We start from the raw sequence: 10,459 nt of genomic DNA, 5'->3' as shown, positions 1-10,459 counted from the left end.
CATTTAAACCTTTCTCTGGGCTACCACTGAAACTCACTGAATCTGATCAAATGAACGGTATGCTTATTATAATGTGCACATTTTTATATTTCGTTTTTGAGTGTGTGATTGACAATATCAGCCTCTTCATCTTTGTTTTTCTCCCTATGCGGCAATTTCATAAAAACCCACAACCGTTCAAAATATCAACTTTCAGACGCTTGGGAAAAACGTTTTTTTTTTGTAACATAATTACAAAGACAAGTAAACCACTCCGATTTAAATCATTCGCCAATGAATTTCACCATTTAAAAAACCTAATTGACCCACTTCACAACGTTATTTCCAAATGTTTTCCCCTAAGCTGTTAATGGGAAAGCATGGGGGTTAGGCAATATGGACACAAACGTCCAACAATTCATGTCCATCACAGGTATGATGACAAACATATGTAAATTGAGTCCCTCATAATACTGGCTCACATTTTAGCTCTTTCCATAGAAGCCCATTATCATTATATTGGTTAACTCACCTCATTGAATCATTGAGACAGACATACAGTAAAAACTGGTAATCTGAAGTTTGTTAGAGGGTCTTGTTGGAACTAGGAAGCTATTGTTTTGGTAATATCTTATTTTTTGGTGTAGGTCCATTTGAGGTAATGCTTGCGTGATACAGTTGTGTGAGAGAGGAATCAAAGTATGCCTGACATAATTGTGTGAGAGAGGAATCAAAGTATGCCTGACATAATTGCCAAAACAGTAATCTGGATTTTGTCATCTTTCTAAGTTAGTGCTCCCTGTTACTCAGACCATTGTGCACAAGGCTCAGATAAAGGTGCATTGAGTCTAATCTTTTGGTTAGGTCATGATATCATACCAGGTGACATCATATAAAAAATGTATTGGGGGAATACTGTTGGTTGACTTGACGTCCGTGTGTGTTTGTTTGCTCCAAACTCCAAACTCAAAGGCTTTGTTTTTCCCACCTGCATGGTAATTTTTTGGGGGGGTTGTCTCAAATAGAACTGCAGTGATCACCAAAGTGCACTGTGCTACTCTTTGTTACAGTACTTACTGAATCTTAGTTGCTCTGGATAAGTTTATCTGCAAAACCACATGTAGGCCTAAATGTGAAATGATCTGCAGCGCAGCTGAAGATTGAATAATTTTTGTTCCTTGGCTTCTCTCTGCCTCCCTTTTTTCATTGTACTGTGTATGACACCAAGCTCATACCTTGTTGAGCTCTGGATGGGTACAACCATAGAATAGATTTGATAGAATAGACAAAGATCCTCAGTCCAGAGATGTATTGGCTGCACATCAAATATGAAACAATGACATAAATTGCAGTGTCCTCTCCATTCGATTGGCCCTAGAGAGGAGAGGGGTTCTCTGGATTCTGATGCTGCTCTATGTTGTTGAACTTTGTTGGGAAATGGGCCCAATCCAAGAGCGACTTGGTTCTAACGTTCTCTCGTATTCGCGGCGTTCTTTCTATTTCCCATCATAGTGAAACCCTCATCCTGTTACACACATGTGGAGGAGACAGAAGGAAGAGGAAGGACAAGCATTTACACACAGTAGAAATGGCAACTAGTACAACAACTGGTGAAGGATAGACATTACAAAGCAAACTGATAAGTGATCAAAGTCTAAAAAAGGAAATGGATCCTTTATTTGAGACTTCTGTTGCTGTTTTTCCTCCCTCAAAACAGTCTGAAAACATTTCACATCCCGTTTTCCTCTTGCATTGCAATTGTTCTTACAACAACGTCTCGGTAGGGCTTTCTCTATTGTGACAGTGGAGATATGCTTGGTCCACACAGATATGCCTGTGTGTGTAAGATAATACCCCTCAAGGCATTGCATCTTGTCATCGGCCATGGAAGAATAACAAACCTAATGGAAATTGTCTTGTTTTGCTATTTTGGTGTTGATGGAAAGGCACAGCACATTTACCTATGGCGATTGTTTTTTATTTAATAATTAAGTTAGGGGGTTTGTTATACAATTTCAAGCCAAGTTTATGAGTTTTGACATTGCGAAATATGTTTTCAGTCTAGACAGTTTCAGAGAGGTTAATCCAAATGATAGCGATTCAACAGGAGGCTATTTGCCATTGGCATATAACCATAATTTTGACCGTATACGTATTTTTGACCAAAAGACGAAATATAGAAAATTAAGGTGGAGGTGGGCAGGAGTCCTATTACCCAGCAGACCTGGGGGGCTAGGGCCCTCAGAGCGCCTGTCATCCAAATAAGCTGTGACAGGCTAACCTGGGGGACCGAGGAGGGCTGCAGAGGTCATGTTTTCTGGAAGGAAGATAAATCTCCACTGGTGTCAAGGCATATGCATCAGGTCTCATTCAGTGACATCAGATCTCAATGCTGAGCCCAGCTCTTTCCATGTGAAGATGTAGGTGTTTTTAGATGTATGTGATTTAAAGTCATGTTGACAACTTATAAAACAGGCTGGTGTGTTGATCGTTGGGACGGCAAAGGTTTACATTGAGGATAGAAAGAATGACTGGGATGAAAATATGGTGCTTCTTATGGCATTACTGTACATGCCATGTTGATGGTCAGGCTGGCAGGAACAATGCACTTCTTCTAGTGTGTTGCATGTCAGAGCTTCAGTCCATGGATGTTGTTTTGGTGGTAGGAAATGGAGCTGATGACAGCTCCTTGGCTAGCGACAGGACTCTGTGCAGCCACTATCACTCTGGCCTTAGGAAACAGAGAATACAACATCACTCCCACGTGGAAGTCCGACCCAAAACACACTGCCCTTAATGCCCGCTCCTCTGGGTCTGCCTACTCTGGCCCAGACCTTCCGTCTCTGAGCTGGTGTTTGTTTTGTTGCTTTTAAGAGGAGTGTCCTGCAAAACCCTTACTGACCTCCTGAACTATGTTGTCATTCTTGGCTGTCAAATGTCTCAGTTGTTTGGTGCATAGTGCTGCTAACAGCAAGGTTGTATGTTTAATGCCATTATGACTCCGTGAAACATTGCACTTTGTGCTGTAGAACCCACCCCCTACTTCTACTCAAGACTCTTCACATACTCTTTCCCTCCATAGTCACTAACCCTAAGACAACGAGAATCACTTTCAGAGGGAAGTTTGGGGATCAAGAATGAACAAGGAAATCAAGAAACCTGTGAACTTTAGCGCACACTCTCGTGGCTTCTTAACTATACAATTCATATTCAATGTGGATTGTAAATTGAGCTCTGTCAGCCCAGCCAATTGCTGCCAAACCCCCTCCCTCTCTGCACCCCTGTCGGCCATCTTGGTGCCACACCGGATCCCTCCAGACAGGAAGATGTTGTCTAGACGTTCAGCTTTGAACTCCCTCCTTTCTCCCTGCGTCCCAGGTGAGCCGACATCGCTTCAGCTTCGGTCACACCGCTCCGGTTCCAATCTATACCCCCTCACACCCCTTTACACACCCCTTGACAACCACGCTTGGACCCCCACATCCGCTGAAGCCCTCCACTTCATACCCACAGAGGGACGGTTGGTTTGGCTGGGCCACATAGCGACCGGAGGAAAAAGGCCTGGATGTAAGCGGAGTGCTCAGGGCCTTGCTTCCTTTCATCTGGCCAGGGCTGAGTCACCGAGGCTAGGGAACGTAAGCCAGGGGAAGCCCCTCTGGAGCAATCGCACGCACTGCTCAATTACACTTGCGCTGGAACAGGATCTAGTTTGATTGAGCAATGAGAGAGGAGCTCTAAAGCCTTGCATATTCGCATACTCAGAGGAAATGGATGGAAATAAAACTGCTTGTATGTACTCAAACAGACCTTATTTACTGGCACAATGTATCAGAGTAAGTGTGACCGATGATATTTCCTCTCTTTTGATTGATGGATTTCATAGAGTGAAGTTGTTGACAGGGTCGTTTACCTCATGATTTAAAAAGAGCCGAACTTTTCCGATGCCTTCATTTTGCTGCCTCACTTTTCACGTGTGGTGTTCAACGGGGATCGATTCTTGGATCTGTATTATTTTAATTCTAGTTTATATTAATGATCTGACAAATGCTTCAACTTTCTCAACTTGATGACACAAGCTGGACTATGGAGTCTGCATCTCTCACTACGCTCATGTTTATAACTACTGTACAGGGAGTGTACAAATCATTAAGACCTCCATCTTAATGTTGAGTTGCATCCCCCTTTTGCCCTCAGAACAGCCTCAATTCGTCAGGGCATGGACTCTACAAGGGGTCGAAAGCTTTCCACAGGGATGCTGGCCCATGTTGACTCCAATGCTTCCCACAGTTGTGTCAAGTTGGCTAGATGTCCTTTGGGTGGTGGACCATTATTGATACACAGGGAACTGTTGAGTGTGAAGCTCATAACACAAACCAATGCGTCTGGCACCTATTTTATTTTTATTTTTTTATTTATCTGTTATTTTACCAGGTAAGTTGACTGAGAACACGTTCTCATTTACTGCAACGACCTGGGGAATAGTTACAGGGGAGAGGAGGGGGATGAATGAGCCAATTGTAAACTACTACCATACACTGTTGAAAGGCACTGAAATGTTTTGTCTTGCCCACTTATCCTCTGAATGGCACACATACACAATCCATGTCTTAATTGTTTCAAGGCTTAAAAATCCTTCTTTATCCTGTCTCTTCCCCTTCATTTTCAGTGATTGAAGAGTATGTAACAGATTACATCAATAAGGGATCATAGCTTTCACCTGGATTCACCTGGTCAGTCTATGTCATGGATAGAGCAGGTGTCCTTAATGTTTGGTACACTGAAATCTTTTAATTCTGCATTGTTGTCAACCGTGGGTTTATTACGTGTGTTCAGTGAACTCAGAAACACCCCAAAACCTCACATCCATCTCGTTGCCATGGTGGAGTAGCGGTGGTGTGGGGGTCACTGAAAGAAAGAGGAAATGTTACTGTATGTTGTACTGTAGCCCTCACACACAGCCTCACTGTCCTCATCTAGGAGGGATTTGTCTCCCAGTGTACCCCTGGCCTTAAGTCACATCAGAGAGAGAGACAGATAGAGAGAGACAGAGAGACAGAGCGAGACAGAGAGACAGAGCGAGACAGAGAGACAGAGAGAGACAGAGAGAGATACAGAAACAGAAACAGAGACAGAAACAGAGACAGAGAGAGTCTAGCTGATCTATGTGGAGAGTCAGGGGGTGCTCTGATTACTGCATGTGTCAAGTCAGGAAGAGGGCCTGAGGTTGGGCATATAGACGGCCTGCAGATAGTATTAAGTTCTGTGTTTTAAGCAAGGTATGTTTAGAGGATTGTTACTGTAACTGTGCTTCATTTAGTGTTTGGGTAAATGTGTTAGGCTCAGTATTTCAAGCAAGTTCCCATAACTTGCTACCCCAGTTTGGACTTTGCTGAACTCTTTGATCATTGACTGTACAGTAGATGGCCGCACATGTATAGTACATTGAGTGCGTTGAACGGAAGATGCAATACTCTCTCCATTGAATAATATCTGATCAGATTTTCTATTGTACAATGTTTGGTCTTATTTAAACAGCCTATAATGCACATAGGCATACCCCCCTCCCCAACACACTCAAACACATTCACAAAGTGCATGTGCAGGCACACACACACACACACACACACACACACACACACACACACACACACACACACACACACACACACACACACACACACACACAGAGCTCTCCCCGAGAAAAAATATGTATGTCTCTTCCACTATACAGTACATACCACATGTTGTAGCTGGCATGTTGACAGAAACCACAAGTTTCACATTTGTGTTACCGTAGGTGAAGGTAAACACCAACTAACCAGAACCATCAGCCCACACAATACAGGCACACAAATGTCAAGTCTTGTTTATATGCCTCTTGTATTCTGGGTGTTTCTGGGGGGATGTAAGAGGTAACAACCATGACCAGGGGATAAATGGCTTGCCTGTTGGAGGCTTCAGAATCTGCCCTGCTTACACACACACACACACACACACACACACACACACACACACACACACACACACACACACACACAGGTAAGAGTATGCATGCAGCACACACACACGTCCCCTCTCTACAACCCCTCCTATTTTAAGGTGGGAACATAACACAAGTTAAAAGGGTGTAAAGGTGAGCTTTGAGAGGAAGGCAGGCATGAAGCAGGCCGATGACGGTAACCTGCACAATTATTCCAGCTATGACAACAAATGCGAGGTCAGAGGGAACTCAGGCACCATGGACACCTGTCGCAGCTGCCCCAGCGGAGAAACCAGGAGTGGAGGAGGGCGTTGGGGTAACACCTCAGCGCGGCTGTATGGGGAGAAACAAATGGACAACGTGAAGAAGGGCGGACACACATACACACCAAAAACATGACATCATCCAGTCTGAAAACAGTTGAGTGTTGTTATGTGGGTGAGTTACCTTGCCAAACAGTCAGAAAGCCCTTAGCCGAAGTGTGTAGTTACAATTTATTAGTGCATGGAAATTGCCATTCATTTAAGTACAACTAAAACTGACATACTCAATACTTTTATATTGACATGTGTTAGACTGAGTCTTCAGAAAACACTTGAGCTGCTTTGTAACCAAACATGGCTGACTGGCAGTCATCCCTATCCTGCTCCAGTGAGTTGGGCCTCTACTGACAAGTCTGATCTGTTGCACGTGTCCTTGCACCAAATCTGCCTGACCTTCTGACCCTGCACCGTACCTCAGTGCTCCTGACCTGGGGAGAAAGGGTAATCATACACCATGAAATGACTGGCGGGGTTTCTGAACATCCACAAGTAAACGAGTAGTGATGTTGCAGAAGCGAATGGCCTTCGCTTGTTCGTGAGCTGTAAATACAGGTTGAAGAATAGTATCATCATAAGAATGTATGAACTTTTCCAGCATTTTATTGACAAATCATTTGTGTCCTCTTAGCTCAAACGATATACAGATCTGAAGATCATTTAGTGGACGAAGCGTTGCTTTGCTTCACCAAGACAAAGGGCATTGAAGAGGCCTGGGAGGAAGGAGACACATCTACTACAGAACCAGTAATAGATTCACCGCCTCCTCCTGGTCAGACTCCTGGCATGGCATTGCCCCTCCACACTGGGCCTCTAATTATTTCATCATGTAGCAGGAAATCCTGCCAAGGCTACATAAACACCAGGGGGAGGCTGACTCCCCCCTATTCTCCTCTCCCCATCAGAGGAGGGTGACATCTGACATTTGCATGCCCCTCGCCTCTCCTCTCTTCCTGCCCTCGGCAACCTTCAGAACCTCATAACCTAGGCTCCGTGTCCTCCTCGTCCCCATGGACCTTGTCTGGAGCGACACACTTCTTACTCCCCACGGACACACACCACATGTATGTACGCACACACACACTTTCCCTCTGAGCCCTGTGCAGTCTGAGTCCTTACCTCCTCCTCTACCTCCCTCCCCCACAAAACCTCCATTATTCGCTCCTGAAGTAGGATATTGGAGGGATTTGGGGGAGTCTGGTTGCGTGTGTCGAACCAGGTGCAAAAAAAAGTCTGAATTTCTCTTGGCCGCTGTTGTGCAAAAATTATTGTGAGGTGAAATTCTTGCCAGGGAGTCATCTTGCACTTCCCCAGACAGGGGAGGCCCCATCTACTTCCCATTCTAAACCCCCAATGTGGGGTTTAGTGGAGATCATGCCCCTGGACCTGTCTTTGGTGGGAGTTTTGGGGCACTAAATGCTAGGTAGCCTATTTAGGGTACTGGCTCTTGATCGGGATCAGTCTGAACTGGGATTTTGTAGTGATGTCCCACACATGCCTATCATGGGTATTTCCATTGAAAAAATGATCTTGGCATCCCAGGGTTGAGAGAGGGGGAATGACAAGAGAGGCTTTTGTGCAGAACATCCCATTTCCCATTTTGAATACTAGTCTCTTGTACTGTAGGACTTCACATTGCAGTGACTTTGAAATGGCCAAAATTCACAGTTCAATGCACACGCACATGTGATTCTGTTGCTTACTCCGCACTGTGAGAAATATTTATTTCAGTATGAAAAAAACTCTCATCTCATTTATCATGAGCTGCCATCTATCAAAACAGTTTTGGTGAAGGGTGGCATGTCTGGACATGAGCACAGGAGCCGGCTCCCAGGAGACTGTTGGATGGCGTGTCAAAAAGGGATCGTTTCTCTCCAGGTCTCTCCTCTGATTCAAGGAGGCAGTGTTAAAATATATTATTTTATTTTTCAAAAGTCGCAAGAAAACCTCTTTAGATGTGCGGTAGTTCTTCAGAGTACGCATTTTAACTTGTCCATACGCTTACTATTTTCATGAGGAGTGCCCTCCGAAGGAAATCAGGAGGCGAATTGAGCCAGAACATTGTTCGCCATATCTTATGCCTATCTTACTGATGGCAAATGAAATGTGGTTACAGCTAGGCAGCTGCCAGTGGTCCCAGTTTAACTTTGCCCAGGTGCATTCTCTAATTTCTCCCTCTATCCCCACTTGATCTCTCAAGCCGCCACAACAATGTAGCAAAGCACTCTGGAGCATAGGAAGATGGGAAGATAAAGGACACACACACGGATGTGTGCACACACACACACACACACACACACACACTGAAAAGACAGAAACGGCACCCTTATTTACAGTTATAGCCTTGCTGCGTGGAGGGCATCTATTCTGTCTGTAAGATGATTATCATCTGAGAGTGGTGACAGTTGCAGAGAGAGACAACGGCAGGAACAGATTTTCAGGCTGTCCCAACTTGTTTCTTTTTTAAACATTTAGCATTGCCAGATTAAAGACACTAAGATGCAATGTATCACTCCATTTGGAAGATACACCCAGTGGTGCTCCTATAAACACTTACTGTAAATGAAGTGAAACACTGATCTACCGGTATATCCATAAATGTCACATTTAATTATTATTGAGGAAAATGTATCAAGGTCAACCAATCTATTGTTCATGATTACTTCATACAGCTTTCTGCATTTGGCTGGTTCACTGAATCGAAAGCGGAGAAGATAACTGATTGACCACAAATTGACAATGAAGTGACAGATTGTTATACTGACTGGTTGGATATGCACCAGTTTTTTATTTAGTGTTGTCATGATATTACAAATGACATGCATATCACATTGAAAAGACTCAAACCAGGACCAGGGTTTCTTCTCTCTGAAAAGCCTCTCTGTGCAGTGGAATTGTCAAACCGGTCTTTTGTAACCCCTCAAGTCAACACAGTGTAACTTCTGAACTTTAAGCCTTGCGATCCTGTTCATTCATACACCCCCAGTCAACAGCACTGCAGACAAACACAAACACCATTTAATGTTTGCAGATTAAGTCTAATAAAAATAGTGAAACATTAAAAAGTTATCCTTTTTAGATAAAACTATACTAAATATATTCATATGTCACCAAATAATTGATTAAGACCATGGTGTAGCCGAAGGACAGCTACAGTTGAAGTCGTAAGTTTACATACACCTTAGCCAAATACATTTAAACTCAGTTTTTCACAATTCCTGACGTTTAATCCTCGTAAAAATTCCCTGTCTTAGGTCAGTTAGGATCAACACTTTATTTTAAGAATGTGAAATGTCAGAATAATAGTAGAGAATGATTTATTTCAGCTTTGATTTCTTTCATCACATTCCCAGTGGGTCAGAAGTTTACATACACTCAATTAGTATTTGGTAGCATTGCCTTTAAATTGTTTAACTTGGGTCAAACGTTTTGGGTAGCCTTCCACAAGCTAAGTTGGGTGAATTTTTGCCCATTCCTCCTGACAGAGCTGGTGTAACTGAGTCAGGTTTGTAGGTCTCCTTTGCTCTCACACGCTTTTTCAGTTCTGCCCACAAATTTTCTATAGGATTGATGTCAGGGCTTTGTGATGGCTACTCCAATACCTTGACTTTGTTGACCTTAAGCCATTTTGCCACAACTTTGGAAGTATGCTTGGGGTCATTGTCCATTTGGAAGACCCATTTGCAACCAAGCTTTAAGTTCCTTACTGATGTCTTGAGATGTTGCTTCAATATATCCACATACTTTTCCTGCCTCATGATGCCATCTATTTTGTGAAGTGCACCAGTCCCTCCTGCAATAAAGCAACCCCCGCAACAGGATGCTGCCACTCCCGTGCTTCATGGCTGGGATGGTGTTCTTCGGCTTGCAAGCCTCCCCATTTTTCTTCCAAACATAACGATGGCCATTATGGCCAAACAGTTCTATTTTAGTTTCATCAGACCAGAGGACATTTCTCCAAAAAGTACGATCTTGTCCCCATGTGCAGTTGCAAACCGTAGTCTAGGTTTTTTATGGCGGTTTTGCAGAATTTTTGGAAAAATTACTTGTGTCATTTCCAAAGTAGATGTCCTAAACGACTTGCCAAAATTATAGTTTGTTAACAAGAAATTTGTGGAGTGGTTGAAAGATACGCTTTAATGACTCCAACCTTAGTGTATGTAAACTTCCAACTTCAACT

The sequence above is a fragment of the Oncorhynchus clarkii genome, chromosome 28, assembly GCF_045791955.1.
Source record: "Oncorhynchus clarkii lewisi isolate Uvic-CL-2024 chromosome 28, UVic_Ocla_1.0, whole genome shotgun sequence".
NCBI classification, from domain to species: Eukaryota; Metazoa; Chordata; class Actinopteri; order Salmoniformes; family Salmonidae; genus Oncorhynchus; species Oncorhynchus clarkii.
Note: the sequence above shows the minus strand (reverse complement) of the source record.